The sequence below is a fragment of the Chionomys nivalis genome, chromosome 10 (genome assembly GCF_950005125.1).
Source record: "Chionomys nivalis chromosome 10, mChiNiv1.1, whole genome shotgun sequence".
Taxonomy (NCBI): Eukaryota; Metazoa; Chordata; class Mammalia; order Rodentia; family Cricetidae; genus Chionomys; species Chionomys nivalis.
In genome coordinates, this window is record NC_080095.1 from 29,122,128 (window position 1) to 29,141,991 (window position 19,864).

Consider the following 19,864-nt stretch of genomic DNA (forward strand, 5'->3'; position numbering starts at 1 on the left):
CCCTTTCTTTTTTTCTTTTTGTAATCTACAGCTGAAACTTTCCCGGAAGGGATATTCTACTGAACCTAAAAAAAAAAAAAAATGCATTTTTATGGCAGTGAAGATAGGATGCCTTTTATTACGTTTATTGTGACAGACACAAGTGATAATTGAAGGAAAAGAATTACAATGAGAAGGAAGATTGCAAGGTAATGTATTTGGTCTCCATCTGAAGCAGAATCAGAATAGCCTGATGAATAGTCTGTCCAGTTTGTCCAGAAATTCCAGAGTCTTCCAGTCTTAAACAGCAGAAATTTATCCTCTGTGAATTTGGAAGATGGGTGTTTCAGAGCAAGAGGCCAACAAGGTTGGTTTTACTGTGAAGCTTTTCATCATGGCCACCTTAATGTTCTCAAAGGGCCTTTTTTGATACATAAACCAAAGTAGATTTACTTTTTCTATTTAATAAGGGTATAAGTTCCACCCCTAGGGCTCTACTTCCATGATAGAATTTAAACACAATTATTCTCCAAGGACCCCCATCTCTAAAAAGTACAAAAATATGAATATTAGAAAGAAAAAAATGAACACCAGTCCATAGCAGATAATAATTACCTTCCTAGAGGTTTGAGACTTGGGGAAAGCATGATATCAAGTCACAGTTACATGCTGTCACGCCTGGGCATGAAAAATTAGATTTTCTATCTCTTGTTCATAATGGAACTGCTGTGAGCATTAAAACCTTTAGGAGGTGAAGTCTACTGTGAGATCCTTAGGTTACTGGGGATGAGTTTTTTTTTTTTTTATTTTCCCATACATATTACTTAAATATTAAATTTAAAAAACATAATCAACTAATCATGTGCTGTACATTTCTCACATTAACATGAGAAATGAAATAATTTCATTATAAAGAAAACAAAGCTAATTATATATATCACACATTGAATAGGAATGGGAATGGTGGGGTCTGGGTGGCTGTCTTCCTCTGTCCATCTGGATGCCTGATTTCTGGGTTCTTGGGGTGAGTGGCTTGATCCAACATGTATTCCTGCTTTGATGTTCTTCCCAGAGACCCAAATATGATAGGATCCCCTGATCTTCTGTGAGAACCTTGAAAATTGGTGTAGGAGGGTCTTCTGTCTATGGGTTACTCTCATTGGTTGAATGAAGAGACTGACTTGGCCTAGTTGATAGGACAAACTCAGGTGGGCGGGGAAGACAGAACAGAATTCTGGGAGGAAGAAGGCAGGAAGGAGAGCTGCCATGGAGCCAGCCGCCAGGTCAGATATGCTAAATCTTTCCCGGTAAGCCATGAGGTCATGGTGACATACAGATTATTAGAAAGGGGTTGAATCAAGATGTGAGAGTTAGCCAATAAGAGGCTAGAAATAATGGGCCAGGCATCAATTTAATTAATACAGATTTCCGTGTGATTATTTCAGGCATAAGCTAGCTGGATGGGCCGAAAAGCAGGCCTGCGTCTGTCTACAACAGAAAATTGTGAGACAGCCTTTTTGTGTGTATGTGTGTGTGTGTGTGTGTGTTTATTTCCACAGAAAGCAAACCATAGCTATGGGAAACTACAAGGTTATTTAAATTTCTAGTACAAAAGGAGTCAACGTCTTATGGATCAGGGTTTTCTTGGATCAGGTTGTAAAGTTTTGTTGAAAACGGAATATAACCTATTTTTTGAGAAGCCAGTTTGCAGAGGTCAGCCGGTAACCTTGCTGTCTCTTTAGACAGATGGTTAGCCTTTCTTGCCTGTAGTTGAATCTCTCTAATCTGTTGCTGTCTGTGAGTTTCATGTAGCTGAAAGCAGCAAGACAGCATTAGTTTCTTCAATACATCTATGTCACACATGATAAGGGAATGGTTGGGGTTGATGAAGTGCTAATTCTGAGTAGACACAGGTATGCTAAAGGAACAGAAAAAATAAATGTAATAAAATTTAAAACATTTTTTTTGTCTGTGAATAAAATCCCATAGCTTATTCATTGGGCCCTGAAAGTATGTTTTATATTGGGTTTCTCTTTCATGGTTTATTGTATTCTATTTAGCATCATCTAGGACAGCTTTGAGAGTGGCCAGTGAAGAAGTGCTTCTTCCGGTAACCCACTTTTTAATAGGACCATTTAATTTTTTGTTGGAAGCAGACTTGTATTCCAGGCTAACTATCTAAAACAAAATTTTAGCAAAAACTAACTAGTATTTTAAAATAATATTTTAGTGATGCCTTTGCATGCTTACCTCTATATAACCAGGAAGCACCAGATGCAGAATGTTAAAAAGGCTTTATTTTTCCATGGCAAAATAAAAATTAAAGGCAAAACTTTCATTCTCAGTGCTTAACTGAGTGCCTCTTTGGGGTGTATGAACAGCAAAGATGAGAAAACAAATCATTTGCCGAAAGCCAGAAGCTTTAAAGCTACTTGCTCTCTCCTCATTTATAAATGTGATGTTTAGTCTCCATTGTGGAGGGCTTGTTAAGAGAATTTTCTGGATTAGATTAACTGAAGCAGAAAGATGGACGCTAAATGTGAAGCATACTACGCCATGGGTTGGGCTATGGTACTTCTCCACGGGCTGGGCTATGGTACTACTCCACCCGGGCTGGTCTAGGTACTACTCCACGGGCTGGGCTATAGTTCTACTCCACCCGGGCTGGGTTATGGTACTTCTCTACGGGCTGGGCTATGGGACGGGCTGGGCTATGGTACTAATCTACGGGCTGGTCTATAGTACAATCTACGGGCTGGGCTATGGTACTTCTCCACGGGCTGGGATATGGTACTACTCCATGGTTTGGTGTTATGAACCACACGGAAGGGAAAGAGGGAGCTGAGAACAACATTCATCAATCTGCTTCCTGACTGCGGGTGCAATGTAACCAGATGGTCCTGCTCTTGCCAGTGTGCCTTCCCCATGATGGACTGTACCCTCAGACTCTGAGCCAGCCTGAGTACTTCCTTCCTTGAGCTGCTTTGGTCTGGCATTTTGTCTAAGCAACAAGGCAAATGATTAGTATTCTGGCTAACAATGTTTTAAGTTTGTGCTTTCCCTTTTATTGAAAACAGCGTTAACTTCTCACATCCTAATTATGGTTTTCCCACCCTCTACTCCTCCCAGCTCCTCCCACCTCCCCTTCCATCCAGATCTACCCCATTTCTGTCTCTCATTAGAAAACCTCCAAACCCCACAGATGCACACCAGTGCTGTCATACCCACATAAATGAATAATAGATAAGTCAATGGAATAAAACCAATTAATATTGATACATAAAATGTACTCCTTCAGAGATTCTTTTTAGGGTTGTGTCAGTATGCCTTCTGAAATAAATTAATTGCATTTATTAATTAAATTAATATAGATTAAGTTGTACAATATGTTTTCCTGATTGGCTTCTTTTGCTTGCAGACCTACTGTATGGCACAGTTTCAGATAATCATATCTACCTACCTCTTTCTATATATCTATAGAAGTTCTAAAATTATACCTTCCACGCCCATGCATAATGTGCCTAGACTAGTTCCAATTCTATAAAATTTCTGCTGTCTTCTGTAAAATATGGCGTGAGTTTTAGTAGGTGAGTTACTAGTTATTTGTCAGTGTTTCCATTTTAATGATAGAGTTGTTAATTCCATCCGTGGGAAAACTTATTTAAATTTTGAACAAGAAAGTCTCTCCGTCGAGGACTCCTTTGATTAATTTGTCTTTTAAATTTACTCGCTACAGGTTTCTGACCATGTTTCCTGTTCATAAATAAACTGTGTTAAGGTGTCTTTGTTATAAGAGATGAAATTGATTACTTTATTATTACCATGCTTTGCTGGTTTAAAATATTATAGCCTAGTAGATTGCTGTCATCTTATTAATTATGAATTAATTTAATTTGTGGAGGTTGAAAGCGTCAACTCGTTTTCTTTAATTAACTGTGTTGCATTGCCTTGCTAGAGGAGCCCTTTATAATGGTGATATGAGCTAATGACAGGGTCTTCCATTGTGGGAGACCGGGGCTTGAATTTCATGAGTCTCATAAATAATGTGAATCCAATCTTGTTTTCATTGCCACTCATAGGGACTGATGTTAATTCTGTCAATTGACTTATTAGAGAGAAAGCACAGGAGTTCCTTGAGTTTTGCTATTGGAGGGGGGTAACAGGAGAGCTTTCTGCCTTTGGTGGCTTTGAGTTTCTATCAGTTCTGTCTGTCAGAATCCCCAGTATCTTTTAGAGTTTGCTCCCCTAAAGGCTGATGATATGTTGACCTGTTACTATGGGAAGGTGGTAGAAACTTAAAGAGTTTGAGCCTGGTCAGAAAAAGAAATTTTGTTGGTGTTTACCTTTGGAGGGATATTAAAATCTCTCATTCCTTTTTCTTTCTTTGCTTTCCTGACACTGCGTGAGCAGCCTACTCTGCCATGTAGCTTATTACATTTCAGGCCTACAGCAAATTAGGTAGAGTTCCATAGAGTAAAAATTTTTGAAACCAAGGGGTAATATAAATATTTCTCGTTTTTAAGTCGGTTAAATTAAATATTTTGTCATAGACAGAAAAAAAGAACTAATATAAGATCCTTAGATTTTAGAACCTATATGATTTTAGACAAGTTGGTTCAACTCCCTGGTGACTGCTTCTTCAATTCTAGACTGAGGAAAAAAAACTATTTCAGAGAGACAATGTCTTAGTCTGTTGATAAAATAGAAAGAAAGAAAGAGAGAAAGAAAGAAAGAAAGAAAGAAAGGGAGGAAGGAAGAAAGAAAAAAGAAAAAAGGAACGAAGGAAGGAAGAAAGGTGTTAGGAATATTTCCTAATGCGAGCTCTCTGCTGATGCAAATTCTCAATCATGCCAAATCAAAACAAGCCAAATTAAGAAATATCCAGGCTTTATGGGAGTCCTGAGCTCTCGGGTGGCCCCAAGGGGGAACCGGGAGGCCCCGAATGGGACCACCAGGAGGAAAGAAAAGGGACCAAGTGTTCCTCTTTTTGGAGTTCACTTAAATATTCTGAGGGAGTGGTCCTGACCACCCCCCCTCTCAGGGGTCAGGACCTGGCCTGCTGGGATTTGGAGTCCAGACCAATACAACTAACTCTGAGGCTTGGGATAGATGCCAGGGGCAGGGAGCTATGCTCCCAACTTAACAAAAGGAAGAAAGGAAGGAAAAAAAAAGGAAGGAAAACTCAATACCTGAGGTATGTAATATGTAAATGGAAACTTCCATCTTGAAGTTATAGAAGTTCAAATCAAGCTACAAGCAGAATCAGTGTCTGATGAGGAGTTGTTTTTTACCAGTAAGTGGCATCTTGAATATTCTCAGGAAAAGATGAATGCTTCATCCTTACATTGCAGAAGTGGCAGAAAGGGAAAAGGGGGTTTAAGGAGTTCCATTTAGCCATTTTAGCAGGTCTTAGTCCTTATAAAAGTAACTGCTATGATTCATTTACTTTATAAAGATCCTACTTAGTAATACTATCACATTGGCAATTAACTTCCAATATTTGAGTTTCAGGACCACATTCAGATCGTGGCAGATGGAGATGGGAGGCAATGAAATTACAAATGAATGGAGTGGCACCTGCCATAAAGTGAAATGCTCATTAGAAGCCGGTGGTGCTGTAACCGTCGCTTTTCTGATTATTAATTAATTAACTTCTCTGTAGAGCTCTGCTTCTCACCCTTCGAGCCTCTCTTCTTTCTTCATTTAACCCTTCTACACATCTAGGATTCTCACGTTCTTTTACTTGGTCTCAAGGACACCAAAGACAAATAACCCATTTTATTATGAGTTTAAAGCTGAATATTTTATTGTTCTGCTCTTTCAGATGAACCTTTCAACACAAAAGGAATTGTCTTTTGGTTTCATTGACTATTGAATAAATGATAGATTACGTTAATATGTTTAAATGTTGATTGATATATTTGATATATTTTTATTTCATGTATTCCTGAATTGTGTCAGGTATTTTCGTAGTATAGATGTATAACTCAAAATTAACTCTGTATTTACTGGAGATGGTCATTGCTAATCTTGACAGTTGCTAGCATGATTGGACTTGATCGAGAGTGGTGAAGAGTAAAGAAACTGAAGAAAGCAATGTGCAGATAATTGTTTTGGGGATTTTTTTTCTTCAAAGAGGGAAACAACACAATAGATAGGGATGGAATTGAAACGAACTTTTCACTTATAAATAGTATAGTGTCCATTATCAGTCAACAGTGCTTAGCTGCTCTTTCTTCACAGCTGCTTCCCACATGTGGCTGTTCAATATCTGCTTGAATCTACCGCTTCTGCTGCTCTTCCACGGTCCTTCTGTCCATCACCAGGTTCAAGGCCTATCTTTGCATTCAGATCAAAGTTGAATTAGGGTGCTTCTTCAGTTCTTTCATTAAGAGATAGCAACATTGAACCAATAGTGCCTGTTCATTTGTAAAATCTAGAGTGCCCTGTGAGTACTGGTGAGTGAGAAGCAGTTTTTAAATTCCTCAGCACAATTATAAAATGGGGCACTGAGATGAACAGAGAATTCTCAACAGAAGAAGTTCAAATGGCCAAAAGACACTTAAGGTCATGCTCAACTTCCTTAGCAATCAGGGAAATGCAAATCAAGACAACTTTAAGATACCATCTTACACCTGTTAGAATGGCTAAAATCAAAAACACCAATGATAGCCTTTGCTGGAGAGGTTGGGGAGTAAGGGGTACACTCATCCATTGCTGGTGGGAATGCAAACTTGTGCAACCTCTTTGGACAGCAGTGTGGCGGTTTCTCAGGAAATTTGGGATCAACCTACCCCTGGACCTAGCAATACCACTCTTGGGAATATACCCAAGAGATGCCCTATCATACAACAAAAGTATATGCTCAACTGTGTTCATAGCAGCATTGTTTGTAATAGCCAGAACCTGGAAACAACCTAGATGCCCTTCAATGGAAGAATGGATGAAGAAAGTATGGAATATATACATATTAGAGTACTACTCAGCAGTAAAAAACAATGACTTCTTGAATTTTGCATGCAAATGGGCAGAAATAGAAAACACTATCCTGAGTGAGGTAAGCCAGACCCAAAAAGAGGAATATGGAATGTACTCTCTCATAATTGGTTTCTAGCCATAAATAAAGGACATTGAGCCTATAATTCGTGATCCTAGAGAAGTTAAATAAGAAGGTGAACCCAAAGAAAAACATATAGTCATCCTCCTGGATATTAACCTTCATCAGGTGATGAAAGGAGACAGAGACAGAGACCCACATTGGAGCACCGGACTGAAATCCCAAGGTCCAAATCAGGAGCAGAAGGAGAGAGAGCACGAGCAAGGAACTCAGGACCGCGAGGGGTGCACCCACATACTGTCACAATGGGGATGATCTTTCGGGAACTCACCAAGTCCAGCTGGACTGGGTCTAAAAAAGCATGGGATAAAACTGGACTCGCAGAACATAGCAGACAATGAGAAGTCAAGAACAATGGCACTGGGTTTTGATCCTACTGCACGTACTGGCTTTGTGGGAGCCTAGGCAGTTTGGATGTTTACCTTACTAGACCTGGAAGGAGGTGGGAGGTCCTTGGACTTCCCAAAGGGCGGGGAACCCTGACTGCTCTTCGGGCTGATGAGGGAGGGGGACTTGATTGGGGGATGGGGAGGGAAATGGGAGGCGGTGGTGGGGAGGAGGCAGAAATCTTAAATAAATAAATAAATAAAATAAAAATTCCTCAGCACAATCATGTGTGCTGTTTTTCTGCTTCTGCTTTGTTCTAATTAGTGTGCCTACTTATGTAGTCAAAGCTAACCCACAAAATGCAAGTGATATATTCGGCATGTATGTGTGTGTGTGCACGAGCGTGCATGATTTTTTTTTTTAACCTAAAATTGTTTTTTGAAAGTACAGAGGATAATATTATCTTGACTTTTTAACTCTTTGTATATAACTCTAGGTTGCAAAATTTGTGAGAAACTGCATGCAGACTAGAAGTTCACATTTGATTTCTGCCATGTATGCATGGACTTAAGTATCTGCACTCAGCTGATGGATCCAGTGACAGGGCGCTGCTGTTCCTTCAGTGGCATTTAGTGCAAGAGAGGCTGAATGACAGCACTGCACTGACTGAGAGACTTTTTTCCCTTTAGTCAAGGCGCAAGAGTGAAGTTTTAATTGCTTTAATTACGGCTGCAGATGTCTTTGAAATTCCACAGCTCTTCAGCACAGTCACGATAACATTGCAGCATTTGGGAATCGGCACCAGAAGCGGTGGGAGCCACTGATGTTATTCACGTGAAGTAGGCTTTGAGTTCTTCTTAGATAAAAGCTTCTTATCATGGCTACCACCTTGGCTCCCTCAGTTGCTCTGAACTGATTTCCCCAGTCCTATTAGCACAGTGATATTTTATTTAAATGAAACATCTGAAGAATTCTTTCGGTTTCGGGGCAGGGTTAAGAAAATTTGTTCATAAAATTATTTCTACCCAATAGGTCTTAGAGTGCTCACCTCCTGGATGGTTTAGGATTTAGAATCAGAAACAGACAATGGGAAAATAGATGAAATTTGAATAACTAAGGGTGTAAAGTAAGTAACGGTACAATGTCAACATGGCTGTCCTGATTTTGAAAATTATACTCTGGTTTCTTACCTTTGTTAGGTGGTCCAAATGAAAAGCACAACTGGGTTCTTTGCATTGGTTTTGTAACTCTTTTGTAAGGCTAGAATTATTTGTTTTGTGTGTATGGGGGTGGGGCAGAGGGGGTTACAAAGGAGGTGGGATAAACTAAGTTGCTGCTCTAGAATTTTGTTTTGTTGTTGTATTGTACCGACTCTGGAAGATGAATGTTTCGATAAAGACAAATCTAAACTTTCTCTGGCTGCATGACAATGGGAAAAAGTAGAAAGTCTGTTAAAGACCATGTATTACAGAGCAAAGGCATCAGAGTTCCTAGGGATGACTTTGAGGAAGACATTGAAGATGATTTGAAAAATTCCATTAGATTAGTAAAGATTGTGGTTGCTTGTGACTTGGTGTTATGTGGGAGAAAAAATTGTTTTCCCTCCATAAACTTAACAAGTTAATTAGGACCAATGGATTGAAAACAAAAGAAGTGGATTTGGGCTTATTATGTGGAAGGAAATTCTAGCTTAGATGCATTCAATTGTAACACATTTTCTAACATGTACTTATTATTGACCAATAGAATTTAAACTAGGAAATCTTTAGGTTATTTTTTAAAAATACTACAGAAGAAGATGAATTTTCTCCAGAACAACACACAAACAAGCTCTGAAGACTTTGCCAGTTTTGGTAGTCTAGTCATTCCGTTTGTGTGATGAGTTGATAATGCTACCAACTTTATGATTTACTGTATTAAGACTACTGATTTCACTAAACTACTAATATCAGACATGTGTATTCTATGTGTATATTTTCTCCTTAAGGCACAGTGTTAGAAATCCTTGCCACACAGTGATTATTTGTATGGATTATTTATGTGGCTAATATTAGAAGCTGCACAGTGGCTATTAAGTATGATTTATTTGTCCCTAGAACAGTAGCATAAGACTGTTCCAAATATACCTACAGGGTGTAAGTTTGAAATTAATGTGCTAGGGTACTTTAATATAGGGAATGTGTTGGCTGGGTTCACTGGCGTTTGGTGCAGCCAAAGGTTCTTGCCTTGATGGATGGTTATGTTTCCCTCTTGATCAATGACCGAGGCAGCTTTTTTAGGACAACAAAGAGGGAAAACAGTAGGCGGTCCTACCTACTGCTGGATTAAGTTCAGAACCTGGAGAGAACTCTGCATTTGTAGGAGAGATACTAGAAATTATGTTTATATGAATCCACAGAGCATCTTTTTTTTCAAGACCATACTGCCTATGTTGGGCGAAAAAGAACGTGTATTCTTTCTTTACTCATTAAGGTGTCTTAAATAATTTAGATAGCATCGTGGAAGCCATCTTTATGTTTGTATTTGGTTTTGTTGCTTTGTTTTCAAGGAATAACAACTGAGGTTTGATTATATTTTATTCATTTATTTTGTGCATATGTGCAGGTTTTTGTGGGTGCACGTATGTACCATGGGATTTTTTGGGGGGTTAAAGACAACTTGAAGGAGCTTGGACAGAATAACTAACCACTAAGTATTGATAGACTTCCTTAGTTCAGTAATTTTAGTTCTTGTTTTCTTGAGAGGCCTGCCTGAGTGATACTTGTCATTGGTGACAATGTCATTGAAGTTGGGTTGAGAGACCAGTCAAAGTTCTGAAGTGCTGTGGTTAGCTCTTTGTTAGCTCATAGATTAGCTTCTGGGGCTGGGTGTGGTGGTACACATCTTTAATTCCAGCACCCAGAGGCAGAGGCAGGTAGATCTCTAAGAGTTCAGGCCATCCTGGTCCACAGAGTGAGTTGCAGGGCAGCCAAGGCTACACAGAGAAACCCTGTCACAAAAAAACAAACAGAAAACAAAAATATGATTGTCTTCCCAGAAGCAAAGATTAATCACAAGGAAATCCAAATAAATAAATAAATATACTCTTTCTTTTAGAACCAGTGTCAGTTGGTTCAGTATTTAGAACAAGCACTGGAGATTTTGTTGAATGATTAAGAGGTGGTCAGAAGGAGGACCTTGGTTCTGCCTCAAATGCTGTGGCAGACTTTGTTGACTCCCAATGGGGAAGCATCACCCTCTCTGAGTAGTGGATGATGGGTGGGGTGGGGAGGTGGTGGGAGGAGCAAGAGTAGGGGAGGGAGAGGGAACTGGGAGTGGTATGTAAAATAAAATTGTTTAAAAAAACAGAAGTGATCAGAAGTATCTGAATGATAAAGCAGAATGGTTGTGGAACTGTATCCTTCTGTCTGTTTTCTTGAAGTGCAGTGATGTCTGATGCTTTGAAACCCCTTTGCAATGCCATGGAAAATCAAGCTTTCTGGAATGATCTTCATTAAATGTCAGATGAAGGCAGCTGCTTTTTACATGGCTGGGGCCGCCTTTATTCCTTCAAGATTTGAATATTGTCTCCATCTTTCAATTAATTCTGGGGGAAAAAAGTGGCACTAACTTTTCACACATGGTCTGCAGTCTCTTTCTGGAAGCATCTAGGCCTCCCTCATCTCCTGTGAACAGTGCAGTCTGTGATCCACAAACAGATGAGTGTCTCATTGCGCAGACCAATTAATTCAGTAAGAGCCTCATTAGTTTTGAAAATTTTGCCATCAGGTCCCTGTAGTTAAATTTCCCAAATGACCATTTTTAATTTAAAAATATTATTAACATTTTTTGCTTTCCTATCATTATCCCTTGCTCTTTTATATCTCCACAATGCTCCTGAAATTTCTGAGCTCCTTTTGATCTTTTTCTCCTTTTCATAATAATTTTTAAATTTATTTTACTTTAAATGGAGTGAGTGCCTCTATATTAACATCCCAAATCTTCTCCAAGGACTCTGTCCATGCATCTGATGGTTCTCGGGTTATAATGGTCATGTAAAGCCTGTGGAGAGACCTGAAGAGTTTACACAAATGATTTTCCTATCTTGATTGGCAGCTCAGCTCCACAATGGAATACAAAGAAGCCTCTTGCCATTGATGAACATTTTGGAGATAAAGAATAGCACTGTAGCCCTGTGTTGACTGTATGGGTCAATAGTGACTTAATTATCAATGCAGCAAATTGAAACATGCCGTAAATAAAAATTAATGAAACTCAATGATGATTGCACCATTCATTGATCATTCATTGAGTTCATGATGCACATCAGAAACCATGAACTTTGAAACCAAGAGGCCCCTTGGTTTGTATTCCAGACGGTGTACGCAAGTAACGCCTCTGAATCTCCTTGTGTCTGGAAGCTAGGCGAGCTTATGTAGACAACCCAGGCAGCAGTTCCATCATCAAGCTGAGAGGATGAATAGAGACAACTCCAGTGACAGTTGTATTTCCTTTGTTCTCTTACTAATAGTGATAGGGGAAACAGGATCTGGATTTGAGACATATTTGCCATTGGCTATGTATTGGAATGTGGAGCCCTTGCTTATCCTTTAAGTTATTTTGTTCTTATGGAGGGATTCAGTTTGCTACTGAGGACTGGATTAGTCACCTCCTTGCTTCATGGGATACCACTGCAGTTGGTGAATGCAAAGCTCCTTTTGTTGTGTCCACGCATTGCATTTTGTCCATACGATTCAGTTCCGTGACTCCAGCTGTACAAAATATTTGAAACTATTATTGTGTGAGTGTGTGTATATGTGTGTTTATGTATGTATGTGTGTGTGTACTGGTATGCCACACACAGTGTGCTCGTGAAATTCACAGGACAACTTTATGAGGTCTTTTTCTCTTCTTACCGTGGATTCCTGAGATGGAAGTCAGTCTTCAAGCATGTACAGCAAGTACCTTCACCAGCCGACCCATCTTGCTGACTCAACTCTAGATTTTAAATTGGTAATGTGTGTCATTACCAATATATATTCTTGTAAAACACACTTTACTGTTTTTTGCATATAGCTCAACTTACACATAGCATTAGTGAATTTTATTTTTGTATTTATGTACAACAGTATATTTTAATATTATCTTTGTTGTATGTGTAGAAACCTGAACTGTACTCTGTCGCACATCTCTACTATATTTTAGTATATATTAATTCATATCCACATATCCAGTGATGTATATCTATATTTTCTTCAGTTTCTCTGTTGGTTTGGAAGAAGTTAGAAAACTGAAAATTTCTAGCAACTAGAGTCTAGAAATCTTCTGTTTTCCTGATGAGCAGATAGACAGGCTCATCTCTGGAAAGCAGTGTGTGTGTGTCTGTGTGTTTGTGTGTGTACATTCATATAGTTATATTCAAATGAATATGCATAAACAGAGAGAGGTATGTTCAGATTATGGTAGATGCAGAAACATACAACCCTATATGGCCCCAAATGCACAGTCTGACCTCTCAAGCGTGTTACTGGAAACATGGGACATACAGGTTCCTAGCACTTAACTGCAGATCAGGAAGAGCAGTTAGGAGAAGTCATAAGTGAAGGCTAGGAGTCAGATCATCCTTTTTCCACGTGTTATGATAAACCCAAGAGCACTTCTATGTTCCTCCTGGTGATATTAGAGCAGGGGTCTTCATCCTTCTTGGTCTGTGATCCATGTAATAACTTGGGAAAGCCCACAGAATCCTTTTCAAGACAACCTGTTTAGATGAACAAAATAAAATTGCCGTGATTTCTCAGGCGATCAATTGTGTTGAAACTACTATAAAATTCTAACTGTGTGGCATTGCAATTAATGATGTGTTTTTTTATCAATACATCAGGTAGTTACCAGTGATATATACAGCAAGCTGTTGCTATAACTGTGAAGGATGATGACTGGAGAGGCTATTCCAAGGTCTTCAGCAGCTTTAATAAGATGTCTGTGATCCATTGGTTATAAAGTCACGAGTACCACTAGACGACTGAGATGTCCTCAGTTGCAGGTTCAGAATCATCAGGGGCTGTAGATCATCCCAGGCTACTAATGATATCTACATGCAGGCTTCCACTGAGTATCCACTCCAAGAGTGAATTCACACTGTAATTCTAAAAGATTCAGTGTTGAAAGGCATAAGAGCCCTTCATGTTACCCTCAAGTTTCGAAGTGGGGAAATGCAAGGATGCCAGCTCACTGACATCTGTCTCATCACTCTATCATCCCAATAGTGCCAACTGCAGTAACTGTGATTTGGTGGGTGATGATCTAGACAGTGTTTGTTCTCCCTTGTTGTATGTTGACAAAAAGCAGAAAGTAGAATTGAATTCTCCTCCTGATGTTCGCCTCCCTAACTCTCTCTGTCCCCTAGTGTCCCTATCATGGCCCCTTTCATCTTTGTAGACATTCCCCAGAAAATAGGAGTTTCCAGATTTGCCAAGAGTCTGGCGTTTTTGTTGTTCTTTCCTCAGGCCCTTAATCCCCCTTCGATTCAGTAGCTTCCGTAGCCTTTTTATTTTGAGAGGAAGCAGCCAAGAGTTCCTGATAATTTGTCACTGTGACAGGATCGGATTAGTTTCACTATTTGAAAAATAGCAACTTAGTGTTGTCTTTATGGGATTGTCATGAGAATGAAATGAAGTAATGCAAGGTAGCAAAGCCCAGCCACTGTGCTAAATATACATAGTAGGTTCACATACTAGCTTCCTTACACTCTCTCAGCTTGTGGCCTGCCACCAATGAGCTGGTGAGTATCCACCACTGGAGGAAAGGAAGAGAGCAGAGGTCATTCACCCTGAGGCAACAACTCTCAACATTGGCTAAATTTACTAGCACCTAGGTGTTTGTAAAATCTTTACTTGCTTCCTATGATCACAGTCCCTTAAATAAGGACCCAGGTAAGTATTTGTTTTGTGGGGTTTCTTGCTCTTCATTGTGTTTGTTAGTTTTAATTGTAAAATAAGGCCTCACTATGCCCGCATAGCTTTTCTGGAACTTAACATGTAGACGGGGCTGGCCTGGAACTTCTAGAGATTCACTTGTTCTATCCACATCTGATGAGACTACAAGCATGTATATCTTCTTTGGATCCAAATAGTAACTTTTTTTAAAAAAATGTCAGAAGATTTAAAAGTTCAGAGTGTCTGAATGGGATCCTTGGCTTGACTGTACTTCTATTTATATCTGTTAACTTATGTTGATCACTGTGAAAAAATAAAATTTCTAGACAAAATACTCAATTTTTATGTAAAATTATTTAGTTAAAATTTTATGAATACCTCTGCATCTACAGACAAGATGTGCATAGTTAGACAAGTATTTAAAAGCACTGAGAGACAGGACACATTTGAGAGGATGTGATGAGATCATGACAGTCCTATAAAATACAGGATCCAATCACATGCTCACAACGAGTGTAATACTCCTAAAGTCAGTGAGATGATCCATTTGGGAAAAGGTTGGTTAACCTGAACTTGGTAAAAAGAACATAGCAATCTTCTTCAAGATGATAGTGCCCTCCATTTTTATGCAGTTTCGTCTGTAATGTTAGATCTGCAGGAGATTTGACACGGTATAAAGTGTGACTCTGGCCTCTGTGATGGATCAATCATTCTTTGGGCTCTGTGTGATTTGAAATCTATCAGGCGTGGAATGTATTATCTAGAGTTGTTGTAAACTCTAGTGTCTTGATGTTGCCTGCCAACTCAGAGTTATAATTGTATGCTCTTTCCTTGGAGTGAGGTGTGGGAGGAGAAGTGACAAGGATTTGGCATGAAGGGTGCTTCTTCTGGGAGGTGGGGGAGAAGGGCAGATGGCCTTGCTAGTAGGGGAGAGGAAATGTAAGCCCAGGAAGAGATGATAACTGACGATGGATTATGGATTTTCCTCAGAAAACATTCATAAAATGAGAGCCAGTGGAGTTTACTTAGCTACATTGATAAAAACGAAGACAAAGTAGAACTCATACAAAACTTCAGAGCCTCGTCCTTTCTCCATCCCTCCCTCTCCCCTCCCTGTCTTCCTTCTTTCTTTCTTCATTTCCCCCTCCTCTCTTTCATCTCTTTCTCTTTGAAATAGTATAACCATTTCTTAAGGTCACATTTTTAGACCAATGGAGAGCTGGAATTTAGCAACTTAATTTTTTTTTATTCTTGCATTTTCTTTATATTTTAATGGTTCCCACAATTGCTGTGATCTAGCAGTCAAGAGCAGAAGCTTGCATAGAGTCAGAACAAATAGCCCAATACAAACAATACTTATGGCTTTCCAGAAGAAAAGCTCTACGGAAGCCAGAATGGATAGAATGTCTTTCTCTCTCCCTTAACCATGTAAATATTGCAGGCAACACAGCAGCCAGAGTGGGTTATGTGCAGTGTGGCACCTGCCCTTTCTCAGTCATATTCATCTCTCTTTGTCTTGTTTCCTCAGTTTCTCCTCTGCTGAATGTCAATTAATTTGATGGATGATTCTTTGCTAATAGTTTGAATGTTAAGGTATTCATTAACAAATAATAGAAAGCATTTATCGAATGTTTCCTGATTTCCAAAAATATGTTAAAAACAGTCACATATATGATCTCCCACCAAGTTAACATTTTCATTTCTAAGCAATCTCATAATTGATTCTGAGAGAGAAAATGGTCAAGGAGTTAGACCTTTGGATTCCTGGCAAGAGAGGGAATGTGTATCTATTGTTTGCCAAATCTGATTGAGCTTCACAAATCACAGCCACGGTGTAACATCTATTTCTCTGTGGCAACCTGTTAGAAAATACATAAAATTCTGGTTAGAAGCCCCAGGATAGACAACAGCATCTTTTATTTCTCGCCACCACTTGAAGTCCTTGAGTCTAAGTTTCCTGTCAATAACAAAAGAAATACAGCCTGTAAGTCTTTCATGGATGGCTGCAGAGACTCAGCATTATTGGCCTATTTGTAATTTGAAATGATCCATGAGAAGTTTCATTGCCCCAGTGCTTGTTACTAATGAGGCTTAAGTTAGTTTTCTTTTCCTCTTTTAGTGGTGGTGTATTGACATCAGGGCTCACACATGCTAGGAAATGTCCCTGGAGCTGTAGAACTATCTCTTGTTCGGACTCTCAGAAATAGAATTCCCCAAGGCCAGTTCTGTCATTTCCATGGACATTTATATGGATGATATTTTGAAACTCTTTAATCTAGCAAGAACATTATCCTGATATAAGAGAGCTATACTAACATATGCCAGGCATATTATAGATTCTGATTTAGTTGGGAAATATGTGGTTTAAAAAAAATATGTGAGGGGAACTATTTTCAATGATGTGTAGTTATCTTTAGGGACTGGCAGTAAAATGTTATTTTTGGTTAATGTGTTGATATACATATTAATGAGTTTCAGATAATAATCTACCCCAGGCATATAGCATATACTAATAAATTCCAGCCTCCTTGTCAAGCCCTTCTCAACCTCCAGCAATTTCCATTCTGTTTCCTGTTTGGCTATTCTTTAGTTTCCATGTTTAAGAGAGAACATATCTTTCTGAATTCGGCTTATTTCATTTAACATAATGTTTTTTGGCTCCATCAGTTTGCCGGAAAAAAGTTAGATTCTGTTCTTCTTTGTGGGTGGGTAATATTTCATATATCTGACATATTATCTTTATCCATTAATCCATTGGAATCCTAAATGGATTCTGTATTCTTGATATTGTGAATGATGCCACAAAAACCATGGACATTCAGGCGTCTGTTTGTGTGTTGATGATGTATCCTTTGGATATGTTCCTGGGACTGGGGTTTTGTACTATAACTAGATCTTTCTGAGGAAGTTTTATGCTGTTAATTATAATGGCTATACTAATTTATATTCCCACTAATAGTGATTGAAATTTCTATTGTCCCTATATCATTTCAGAAATGTTTATAATCATCATGCTCTAAATGGGGTGAGATAATATCTCACTGTAATTTCAATCTGTATTTCTTTAAAACTTGTGTTTCTGTTTAAGATGTATCTATTCATTGTATTTGTTAATATTTATTTACTTTTCCCCCTTTTTATTTCTATTAGCACTATGCATTTTTCTCAGCTCCCCCCACTTTCTCCCCTATCCCTTTATTCTTTATTTTTTGTGGTAAACGCCATATTCTTTCTAGTCTTCAAATTGTTCATTTCCTCTATTTATTATTTCCTTCTCTCTGAAGAAGCATTTAGTTTACCACAATCACATCTGTGTATTTTTAGTTTCACTTCCTGTGGCTTTATATTTTTCTTTTGTTTTCTGTGCCTCTGGACTCATATTTAAAAGTCATTGCCTTTACTAATTAATGTCTTAAGATATTTCTGTTTACTCTTGATTAAATTTGTTTACAATAACTTAATTTTTGTGGCTATTATAAATAGGATTGGCTTCACTGGTTGTTTATTTGATTTCTTAGAAAGGTCATTGTTCAGTTTTGAATGTGCTGTTGGCTTTTGTGTACTGGTTTTAGCTCGTCAAACTTTATAGGACTTATTTGTTAGCTCCAATAGCATTTTTTGAAATCAGTATATTTTCCTAGATACAGAATCATATTTATAAATAAGTGTACTTGATTTTCTCTCTTACTGTTTATGGATTCTGTATCTCTTTTCTTGCCTGATTGACTTGGCTAAAATTTCCCATACTATAGTGAATAATTGATGGTCTCTGTGTTCACCACAATCTACTGCCAAAAGAAACTTCTTGGATGAGGGTTGAAGGATAAATTTATCTGTGGGTATAATGATAAATAATCAACATGACCATTTAGTAGAATAATCGTAGAAGGTTCTTCTCTGGGGCCTGTGACTTGTCTATTTATGTGTTTTTCAACCCCAAATGTACCAAGTTTGAGTTTTACCTCGCAAAGTTGGACAGATCAAATTAGAATGTGGTTGGTTATTCCTGAGATATTATTGTCATTATTGCACCAATTGGCACACCTTGGTAGATCAATTATCACCAGAGCTTGCAGTGTTCACAGCTGACTATACTTGATAGTTCTTTTTCCCTTCTGTTGGAATGTATAAACCCTTCCCATGCTTTGGAAGTGAGCAGTATGGATGAAGCTTACTGGGTAGTATCAGGCTGATTTCTTCACATTTTATGAATCAAGTATTTGGTATCTTAAGCAACAGGATCATATTATCATGTTATAAGGCTAAGAATGAACAATTGAGATGGCCTGTGATGTTTGAAGGTCTACTAGATTTATATTTCAGTACTTGAAATACATCATTGGATTCTTTCCTAGCCACCAGGTCTCTGCTGAGAGAAATGCTGTCAGTCCAACTGACAGTCCCCTAAACATGACACATTAACTGGAGTATTCTCAAAATACCCTTTTACATCTTTTTTTTTTAATACTCTGATGTGATCTTTTCAAATGCTGGCTTTAAATTTATTTCCTATTTTATTGCCATTGCTAAAGTTAGAAATAGCTAATAAGCTGAAAATTATTTAAAAACTTAGAAAGTAACACCCAGTGAACTCTTGCATTCTTGGGCAATACAGTGAGTTTGCAAGCAGGCTTTGGGGCATTTAAAGTTTTAATGAGAAATATTTGACATCTGTCATCTAAATGAACCATGAACTGAAAGTGATTCACAGTTTCAATGGTAGACCGCACTGTATTCTTTTCCTAGCTGCACGTTTTCTGAAGATGCTACTTTGAGACTATATACTTGTGTTAGAGTAAAACAGAGTTAAAAAAAAATGAAGGTAGCATGTCCAGTTTGATCCAAGTGTTTGAGAATCTAAGTAATGCTCCACAGACATAGATACCTCATTAGTAAATAACAACATAAAAATGTCACATTTTTCAGTTTTTTTTTCTTTTTTTCTTTTTTTTGGTTTTTTTAAGACAGGGTTTCTCTGTAACTTTGGTGCCTGTCCCGGAACTAGCTCTTGTAGACCAGGCTGGCCTTGAACTCCCAGAGATCCACCTGCCTCTGCCTCCCCAGTGCTGGGATTAAAGGCGTGCGCCACCACCGCCCGGCCTACATTTTCAGCTTTTATGTATAAAGTTTTCCAAGTGGATATGTTATGATGTAAATATTTAATAAGCTGGTTGGATCTCCTTAGTTAAGAAATGACTCTGGTGTTTCTCTTCACAAAGCAAGGGTACAGCAACAGAAACTATAACGAACTGCTAATGATACCGGGACCTTTGGTATGCTGTGTGATGTGGGTAAATTGCAGTGAGCCTGGTACCTCCTATTATATTCAATAGATGCTTTCTTCCTTGAAATACCTATGCCCACAGTCCTGGTAATGAGTTTATATCAGCATAATTTTATTTCACTTGAAATTCCTAGAGTACACAGCAGATCCTAAAAAGGGAAAATCAGAAGCCGTAGACACCGAGTCCTACATGGGGGAGGTGATGTGAGATGCCTCCGTTCTGAGATGTTGTGAAATTTT